The 10,652-nt window shown below is 42.1% G+C and overlaps 1 pseudogene; it reads left to right on the top strand.

The window, feature by feature from the left end:
- The first annotated feature begins 1,643 nt into the window (after positions 1 to 1,643).
- On the top strand, positions 1,644 to 10,649 carry LOC133339884 (myosin heavy chain, skeletal muscle, adult-like; annotated as a pseudogene).
- The last annotated feature ends 3 nt before the right edge of the window (positions 10,650 to 10,652 follow it).

Genomic DNA, 10,652 nt, shown 5'->3' with positions numbered 1-10,652 from the left:
AACGTTTGTTCAAGTCATCTTGCAAATTCGCTTGCATGTGCTGTCCCTCTTCACCCCCTCCTCGTGACAGCGACACGTGTGACTTTGCTGGACTCCGTGAGTGACAGATGCCCCACGTGGCCCTCATTCAACATGTCAAGCTGTCATGCTCCATGTTAAGTCCTCTAATCGTGGAATGTTAAGTTTTAACGGCTGAAAGGAGATCAACAAAAATCTTGAAAGGTGTTCAAAGTAATCCACAATAATATATGCACATTGGTATTGTTTTTTTTTACAGATACTGATTTTATTAACAGATGCTTATTACAGATTCTCTCTAACTCTGTGCACATCCTGTATACATAAAGCATCGTCTTCAAAATGTCACGTTCACATTTACACTTTCCACTGGCTTGGTTATATGTTGAGAAACGATGCGCTCACAGACATTATAACCCAATAAATGTCACCAAGTATTTTTTATTCGGCTTCCCTTATTCATATTTGCACGATGAACAGCACAAATTATACAGAGTCTTCTTCAATAGTTGTATTGTCACACAGCCCCATGCTAGCGACAAAAACTTCACCCTGAATATAGTTCACGTTAAATCTGAAATCATAGCGACTACTCGGGCTCTCAGGAAGACACTCAGTGGACAGGCATCAGACCAACACTGAATTGCACGCAATTAAGATTGTAAAAAAAAACCGCGATAACCCCTGCGATTCAAAACCTTTGCTTTACAGAACAATATCAGAGAACTCGCCCGAAGTCGATTTAAGCGAGGAAAGCCACCTTAGAATGTTAACGCCGCCACCACGAAAACGTTGAGGACTTCATTTGCTTTGCACTCTGCGACATTGCCTTCAGCCTCGAGCGCTGAGCCTGGCAGCAGCAGCTGCTCGTCACTTGCCTGTAATATATTGCGTAACAGATGATCAAATTACAGTTAAGAATGTATTCTTGGTTCCTTCGGTAAAGTCACGTAGAAGGGAAATAAAAATATGATAAAACAATAATACAAATAAAACGTAATAAAAATACATTTTTTTAAATTTCCCTTCTACGTGACTTTACCGAAAGAACCAAGAAGATGAATCCCTGCAGTCACGAAAGCTTTAAATCGAAAGTTAAGAATGTCTTAAGCGTGTATACTGGCGGTTGCCGATGTACTGTAATTGCGGAGTCCTCTTAAATAAAATTAATTAACTATATCGATACGTACTTTTCGCAGATTTTCTTCTTTTACACCTTTTCGTTTTTTTGTTTACAACTTTCATTCAAAAAAACGTTCATTCAAAAAACTACGTGGCCAGGAATCGACACGCGCGCTACACATCGCCTCTTTTCGTGCGCGCACCGCAGGCTACGAATTAAAGTTGTGAAAATGCGCCAGGACGAATCAAAGGTTACAAACGAGTTCAGCGCGCCGAGACAAGGCAGCGTTGTCCCCTGCAGACCGCAGCGGCAAATGAGGCAGGAGCTGTAGGGGAGGAGGAGGAGTGGGGGGGCATCTTCTTTCTCGCGACAGTCACAGAGTCGGGATGTCGCTGAATCAGAAAAGGGTCTATTTTTAAAAAAAAAAGTTAAAGTGGATGCTAACGACCATTAAAGGCAACAGACCTTGCCACTTGTGGGCGTAACGGGGTGAGACAACGGGTGGCAGCTCTGTCAATCTCTGTGCCTCTCTCTCTCGTGCCCGCATGCAAATGAGGGCGTGCACGACGTTTGTGCTGTGTCTGGAGTAATTCTCGCCTATAAATGTATCACCGCAGCGTCTCAGAGGGCACAGACCCTGGGGTGGCAGCGGGAGGTAGGTGTGTGGTCGGCCCATCAGCGCCGTCTCTGTCTCTGTGTCTCTCTTCCTCCGTGAACTTTTCGCAAGCAATTGGTACATTTGCATAGCATCACACTTGATTGTTTAAAAAAACGATATTTCACGAGACGTATGTGGTAATTGCTATTTTTTTTCCTTTTAAGGCTCAGCTGCTGCTTTTACCTTCAAGTTATACAAAGGTGAGTTTTACTACATTTTGCGTTTTTGAGTATTTTACGTTTGCACGTGAATGCACATATTACATTTAACAAAGAGCTTAGCTTAACAACAAAAACAATATTTTTTTCTACGGTTCGAACACAACTGGACTACACATTTGATTTAGCTGCTCTGATTGCATCTCATTGTAAAAGAAGATATGAAAACGCAAAAGCAGTAAAGTACTGTATAACCATCCCACGGGCAAATTCAGATATATAATAACGATTTATTTTTTCTACCTACGTGACTTTACCGAAAGAACCAAAAAGTATGGATTTCTGCAGGAACAAAAACTTCAAATCAAGATCAAATAAAATTGTTTAAATATAATAATTACATATATAACGATTTTCATAAAGGATCTCAAAGCGCTGTATAGGACACAGCAGTGGCAGACACTCAGCATAAAATAATGTTATAAAAACACTTAAATAATCATTTACTAAATGAACTAAACGTTTAATAAGCAGAAGCATATAAATAGGTTTCAATTAGCATTTTACAAATGTCCACAGGCTCAGAGAGATCCCTCATATCTCGTGGAATAAGAGCGTTCCATAGCCTCGGGGCGACACGGGAAAAAGCCCGGTCACCCATAGACCAAAATCTTGACCTGCGAATTCAGAGAAGATCTGCATCTTTAGATATTCGGGACCTTGAGGGGAGATATGGGTGCAACATGTCAATGATGTAGGCTGGGGCAAGATGATTAACTGTTTTGTAAGTTAACAATATGATTTTAAACTTATTATATGGCAAACTGAAAGCCAGTGCAGTGAGGCCAAAACGGGTGGAAAATGATGTGAAGGTGTTCTGGTTAACACCGTAGCAGCCACATGCTGCAAATTGATGAGCACCTTAGCCACGCCAGGGAGGAGTACGACATTTGCAGTATGTCTATGCGAGATGAGATGAAAGCATGGACCAGCTTTTCTGCATCTAAGGCAGAGAGAAGGGATCTATACGGGAGAAATTCCGAAATCGTTAAGTCACAAGGGTGGATCAGTGGGTATGACCTTTTTTACCCAAGTTTTGACTTATCGCCATGGCTAAAAAAATAATCAAAGTGATACCTGAACTGATCCTTGGATATATATTGCCTTAATTTTATTTAATTTTGTTATAAATCATGAATGCTCAGCACAGAAACAATGGTCGACAGCACAAAGCAAGCAGCAATCAATAGGACAAATGATGGTAGAGCAGAACACAACTTGTTTTTTTTAATTGAGCAATGCTTTGGGATGTTTTGTTGTTGTAAAGACACAATGGGAGGTAGTTCCAACTCCAAAGACAACGAGAAAGTGAACTGTTGTTTCATGCAATACACTAAACACAGTTATAATGAGAGGCTGCAGCTGTGATAGTGTTTGATACGACTATTATTTTCCATGAAAATTATATTCATCATTCATAAGCTGGGAAACCAACTTGATTATTATTAATGGGAACAAAAAAAACGACACGTGGTTGCTACACAGAAAGGATTATCATTACGTTGTAGGTCGCTTTCAAATTTGAGACACAAAGTAAAACACTTACATGAATGTTGCCTACTCCAGACAAGTATGTTTTAGAGTCTAACATTAGCTTTAGAGAAATGTATACAACTCGAGTTCATATTTACATATATTTGCGTGCCGGAAGATTTAGAGCTCATAACCTCAACACTAAACTGGATCCAATTTCCATGAAGTCCAACTGCTGGTCTATTCAGCCACCAAAACATTAATTTAAATTTACGTAGTGCAATGTTTTAGGCCATTATCTAATGTACACTGTGGGAAAAATGCAACCAAAGAACGTAAATCTAAAAAACGTATTAAGTGCTAAACGTAGACCACATTGCTGTTGGTTGGCTGTAACATCAGACAATTATCAGCATTTAGCAGAGCGAACTCGCTCTGCTGGTGAGCCTCAGAAAGTTCAAACTCGGTCCAGAGAGATCGCCTGCTCAGTGCTGAAACAACATTGCTTCAGAAGGCTCCTAGGTTCATGGACTAAAAACATTTCATTCAATTTCAATTTCGGATTGACAAGACGTATTGTATATTTATTAAACCACTATCATAACCCACTTGTCTTTTTTTTATAAACGTCTAATGCGCATTTTATTTTGAAGATCATGCACACACCAGATTAAGATTATATCTTTATGTACCATTCCTGCATGTGTTGTCCTTAGCACGCCTAGAAACCAGGCAAGATGGGAGACCTACACGAGTTTGGGAAGGCCGCTCCCTTCTTGCGCAAGTCGGAGAAGGAGCGTCTGGAGGCCCAGACTCGCCCCTTCGACATGAAGAAGAATTGCTTTGTGGACGACCCGAAGATCGAGTTCGTGAAGGCCACCATCAAGAGCAGCGAGGGTGGCAAAGTCACCGTCGACACTGAGAATGGCCAGGTATGCATTACGAAATGTGTTCCAAAGTTTTCAATGGCCATTATTTCGAGAATACCATTATATATACACATTAATTGTTTTGTTACAATGTATAAACAAATTCTTTGGGTCTTTCGGTAAAGTCACGTAGATAGGTTCAAATAAAATAACATAACCTACGACGTTTCGATTGCAACACGAGCATTTCTTGATGACGACCGCGTGTGTTGCGATCGAAACGTCGTAGTTTTTTTGTTATTTTCTTTGAACCTATCTACGTGACTTTACCGAAAGACCAAAATAATATTAATTCCTGCAGTCACGAAGCTTTAAGTCAATGTATAAACAAATCAGTGTAACGATTGTCCTGGATTAATTCGGATCAATTACTTCAACAGTGTGACGTAATGTGTCTAACATGAGTCGTTCTCTCCCCGGCAGACTGTGACAGTCAGGGAGGACCAAGTCCACCAGATGAATCCTCCCAAGTTCGACAAAATTGAGGACATGGTCATGTTGACCTTCTTGAACGAACCGTCTGTGCTGTTTAACCTGAAGGAAAGATACGCAGCCTGGATGATTTACGTAAGGAACGGCACTCCGTGTTTCATGCACAGTATTGTGTTGCTGCTTGTAGTATGGGTTGCCCCCTGTCTTGGTGTTCCTAGAATTGTCCTATTTTTGACAGTAGCCATCCTGGGAAATTTGCGACCTTTTTAACATTGTCAGCCATCCTGGGAAATCTGTGAAATATGCGAATCTTTAAATATTGGCATCGAGTTCTCCCCTCGACTGCTCTTGTGAGATATTCTGCTTCTTCTCACGATATGTCCGGGGGGTTGTAGCTTAGAGGTGGCAGACCCTACTTTGTTGTAATTGCTTGGTATGACCCAGCTCTGGGGCAAAGACGCCGTGTGGGTGAGCGCCGCGTAACGTTGAGCGTCGTGCTGCTTTGTAGACCTACTCCGGCCTCTTCTGCGTCACCGTCAACCCATACAAAATGCTGCCGGTGTACGACCCAATCGTTGTGGCTGGATACAGAGGGAAGAAACGTCAGGAGGCACCTCCTCACATCTTCTCCATCTCTGATACGCTATCAGTTCATGTTGAGCGGTAAGCACATCATTACTTCACTGCCTTTTTTTCCAATCACAAATTAAACATTGTTTTGGACTGACTATAATAAACATGTTTTTTAAAATTGTTGAATCGTACTGCTTTTGTTCATTGCATCTTCTTGTATATTCTCCCCGTGCAGACAGAGAGAACCAGTCAATCTTGATCACGTGAGTGTAACTCATTCTCCATCACACAGTGTGGCTTAATTTTTTAGTATACATGCAAACAATAAGCAGCGAACACGACGACCTATTGACAACTGGAATGTAATTATCCTAGGTAAAAAAATACTGTGATCATTTGCTCATTTGGACAAAATATATTGGACAATTTTCAACACTTACAATTTTCCTACTGTGGATGTTGAAATTTGCAAACTTTGCAATGTCACAAAAAAACTCTGTTAGTGTCGAGAAAAACCCATCACAACATGAGAATTAGTGCAGCCCTGAATTTTTTTAATGGCACACACATATGTTTACTGCCCTATGCCCTCTGAATATGTGAGGCTCGCAGCGACAGATGGCAGCAGTTAACATTTATGCCTTTACAGGGCTGGGCACTTATGAGCCCTCATAATGATGATGCCGGTCTACAGTTGTCTATTTTACTTCTCATTGCTGCCTGTCGATTGCAAATATTTTTATTCGGTCATTTATTGACGGTAGGCTTCGACAAAATGACCACAATGTAGTTATCAACTGGTGGCTTTACACGTTGCGTGAGGTTGAGGGTTTGTCGTACATGAAACGCACACTTTTCTTGCGTTAAATACATTTTAAAAAATGTAAGTTACTCATCGTACTACGTCAAACGGTGAGCGGGCATGGTGCTACTGTGAAATGTACCAATTCTTGTTGTTGTTGTCATTTTATGCCACAGCGGAGAATCTGGTGCAGGGAAGACTGTCAACACGAAGAGAGTCATCCAGTACTTCGCAACAATTGCGGCTCTGGGAGACTCTGCTAAGAAGAAGCAGGAGGGGAAAATTAAGGTATTGTTGCTGCAAATAGCCACTTTAAATAGACACGTGGGTGCACGCTGTGCCTACATGGGCGTACAGCTCAATCCCCGGTAGCGTCAGTGTCAGCGAGTACCATGGTGATGTCAGTGCCTTCTTAACACATTCCTCCTGCGGAGGGAGCTGGTAGGAACGTCGGGTTTGCTCGGTCAATGGCCAGGGTCAACGCAAATACGGCTGACTGTGAGGGCGGGCACAAGCCGGTGTGAGTAGGTTAAACGAGTGTTATAAGAGCACCACGGGGGTGACCAGCCCCTCCCCACCCAGCCCCACCCCTCCCACCCCCACCCAGCCCCTCTCCACCCAGCCCCTCCCCACCCTTCCCACCCAGCCCCTCCCCACCCTCCCCTCCCCACCCAGCCCCCACCTTCCCTACCCAGCCCCTCCAGACCCTCCCCTCCCCACCCACGACGGACGGACACAATAATCCCCTGTAGGTTGGTGGAACCAGTGGGTTCCTACCAGTAATATGCAGAGTTGAACACTTGTGTATTATTGGCTCAATATTGTAGCTTGTATTAAAATGTAACTATAACCTCACGACCCTTCGGATACGGGAGTTGTGTCGCTACGAAGTGCTACTTACACTGGAGGCCGATTGGGTGGCAGGGTGGCAGCGTGTCAACCGCTTGCCTCACGTCTAGCGGGGACTGAGTTAATATCCTAACTCAAGGTGCCTTTCTGTGTGGCGTTGGTTGATTATACCCCTCTTCTGCATGAGTTTCCTCTGCGTTCCTCGGGCTTTCTCCCATAGCTAAATGAAAGCATGCAGTGGAGCTGGTATTTGCCCTAACATTCCGATGCTCCATAATCGAGGTTTTTTTTTGGGGGGGGGGGTTAAGATCGCGTGAATATGAATAATGTCCGTTAAACCCGCCACCACCAGACACCGGCCAATTAGTAAGGTTTGGCACGTAAATAAACATGCCAATTAGTTACTAGTTCAGCATGAGAGTAAATATCCAAATGCTGAAAGATTACCAACCAATTTAGTCAATTGGGATTACACAGAGCAAAATCAGGTGATAACTGTGAAAAAATATAAACATAACAAAAAATTGGCCTTAATGCATACAGCACAAAATGTCACTTTCAACGTGTGTTAGAATATCACAACTATTGTGTGTAAGCGAGCACATTACATTATATACTGTATACCACGCCATGCACTGGTGATATAGACACGTAGTGTGTGGGTTTGCAAACAAAAAAAACCCAAGTGCTTGGCAAGTGTGTGAGTCACAAAAAGTGTATGTTGTGGTGCTTGTTGCCTCTATAACAGGTACCCTTGAGGATCAAATCGTCGAGGCCAATCCTCTGATGGAAGCTTTTGGTAAGCGCCAAGACCGTGAGAAATGACAACTCGTCGCGTTTCGTGAGTGTTCTCTCTATTCATTTTCTTATTATTCCTTGCTTCACATCTTTGTATCAAATGCAAGCGAATGGCGGTTCATCGGTGTCTCAGCCAATGTCATAATAATCGTGAAAAAATGTGTCTTCCAACTCTCCAGGGAAAATTCATCCGAATTCACTTTGGTGCCACTGGCAAGCTTGCTTCTGCAGATATTGAAACTTGTGAGTATTAAACACCGTTCTGCAAATACCTTGCACTGTGTTGGCATGGTACAACAAAAATGAACACGTGCAATGAGTATATTTTTTGCTTCTGATATTTCACGTTCTAATATTTTACAGATCTGCTGGAGAAATCCCGTGTCACCTTCCAGCTCCCAACAGAGAGAAACTACCACATCTTCTTCCAAATCCTGTCTCAGCAGAAGCCTGAGCTCCTGGGTATGTTTCCCGTGGCATGTCTTCTCTCCACAATCATGCTCTCTGCATTGTCGCGAAATGCCTTTCACCCAGTTAGGTCAGAATGTCACATAGTAAAACAGAAGTAAACTGAATACACGTGTGCTGAATCGGTACGGCTTACATGACCACGATCCCGAGCACGTATGGTTAGAACCTTGTTGAGAACAATGAAATAAACAATCCTCGTCCATTAATTTTTGTCTAGAACCAACCTGAAGTGCAGGTGAATGCGTGTGTCAAATATTCCTGACAAATCCACGCTTCATGTCGTGTTTCAATGCCTTAGGCTGATGCCCGTGTCTGTTTCCATGGATGTGACTGTGCGTGAACAGATATGCTGCTGGTCACCACCAACCCTTACGACTACCCATTCATCAGCCAGGGTGAAATTACTGTCTCATCCATCGACGACAAAGAGGAACTGATGGCAACGGATGTGAGCACGGCAGTGTACAACTAAAACACTCACTTTGATAACGTTGATTTGTGGAAAACGAATTATTACTGGCCAAGACTAATGAGAAGATCTATTGAACTTGAGAGAAATACAATAAAAATTTCAATCTTTTTGATAGCCATAGGCTCAGTGCTTCTTGGAAGAGTATCATTAAGTAATAAGAGCAACAGATAGTTAGTGTACCTCCATTGAAATGGATATAGCTGTAATATAACCACTATCAATTTAGTATCTTACGCACAAGACCATGTGGCATGCACACATTAACATAAACAATTAGAATTTACACAAATATTATAACCCCCGGGGTCCTTTGGACTTGTAGGGACACACTGATGACATGAACTTACCCTATTTAAGACCAAAACAGGAATGCTTTTTCACGAATCTGGGAACTGCATGATTATGTTGGTTACACTCACCAGCGAAACGTGAACTCAGATTGTAAATGTTGTGGTTTGCTCTCCAACATACCGTTCTGCTGAAGTAGTAACTAATTGGAACGTTTTGTTCACGTAACAAACCTTATTACATTTTTAAAATAATGAATAAAACATGTTTTATAGGTAAATGTCATTTTGGGTGATGGCTTATCATTGGGGACCAGCTCCCACTAGATAAAAAACATTTGGAAGAAAACCTCAATTTCGAAAACACTTATCTGAATATTATAAGTAAGTAATTTATAACATAAATATGATAAACTACACAGAAACCCCCATGGGCTTGCATGCTCCAGCAATGTATATATATATATCTTCTTGGTTATTTCGGTAAAGTCACGTAGAAGGAAAATAATAAAATAAAAATAAAACATAATATAATAATTATATTTTATTTTATTATTTTCCTTCTCCGTGACTTTACCGAAAAACCAAGAAGATGAATCCCTGCAGTCACGAAAGCTTTAAATCGAAATTTAATGTATAGATATTCACTCACCGGCTACCACGGGGTCATGCTGGTTAAAATGATAGGCACTCAGCAATTTGCGGATGTATAAAGTTATAACGCCTGTGCAATGGTATTTTATTTTCAATTTCAGAGCGCTATCGAGATCCTGGGCTTCACCAACGAGGAGAAAATGAGCATCTACAAGCTGACCGGCTCCATCATGCACTACGGCAACATGAAGTTCAAGCAGAAACAGCGGGAGGAGCAGGCGGAGCCTGACGGCTCAGAAGGTACGAGAACACGTGCCCATCAATCAGGGCATCATCAATGACGCCCCACCAGATGTTTGATGCCAAAAGTTAATTTCAATCTCCAAACGATACCTTCCCAGTTGTATGTTATCGTGTTGAACTTAAGGTGAAACAAGTGGTGTCAAAATGCTCATCTATTTTGCGTTCCTAAGCGTTCGTTAGTTCGTTTCTCAGTCCGTTTGTCCTGGTGAGGGTCGCTGCAGCAGCAGCGTTTTGAGTAGTGGCGGTCCACACCTCCCTCTTCCTGGCGACAAACTCCAGCACTACACTACTATACACACACTATACACTACACTATACACTACACACTACACTACACACTAATATACACTACACTATACACGCTATACACTACTACAACTATACACCACTATACACTACTACACTATACACTTTACTATACACCACTATACACTACTACACTATACACAGACCTGGAAGATCGAATCGGATTTAGCAGTCCAGCTTGTGCTGATCAGTACATAATGGCATCATCCCAAGTAAATATATTCACCCTCAATACAAGTATGCATCTGCATTCACAGATGCGGACAAGGCTTGCTTCTTGATGGGAATCAACTCTGCCGATCTGCTCAAAGCTCTCTGCTTGCCAAGGGTCAAAGTCGGAAATGAG

The sequence above is a fragment of the Lethenteron reissneri genome, unplaced genomic scaffold (assembly GCF_015708825.2).
Source record: "Lethenteron reissneri isolate LAM-NWPU_2019-01 unplaced genomic scaffold, ASM1570882v1 scaffold_510, whole genome shotgun sequence".
In the NCBI taxonomy this organism is placed as follows: domain Eukaryota; kingdom Metazoa; phylum Chordata; class Hyperoartia; order Petromyzontiformes; family Petromyzontidae; genus Lethenteron; species Lethenteron reissneri.
The sequence above is the reverse complement of the archived record's forward strand: the minus strand, read 5'-3'. Positions and strand labels throughout refer to the sequence as shown.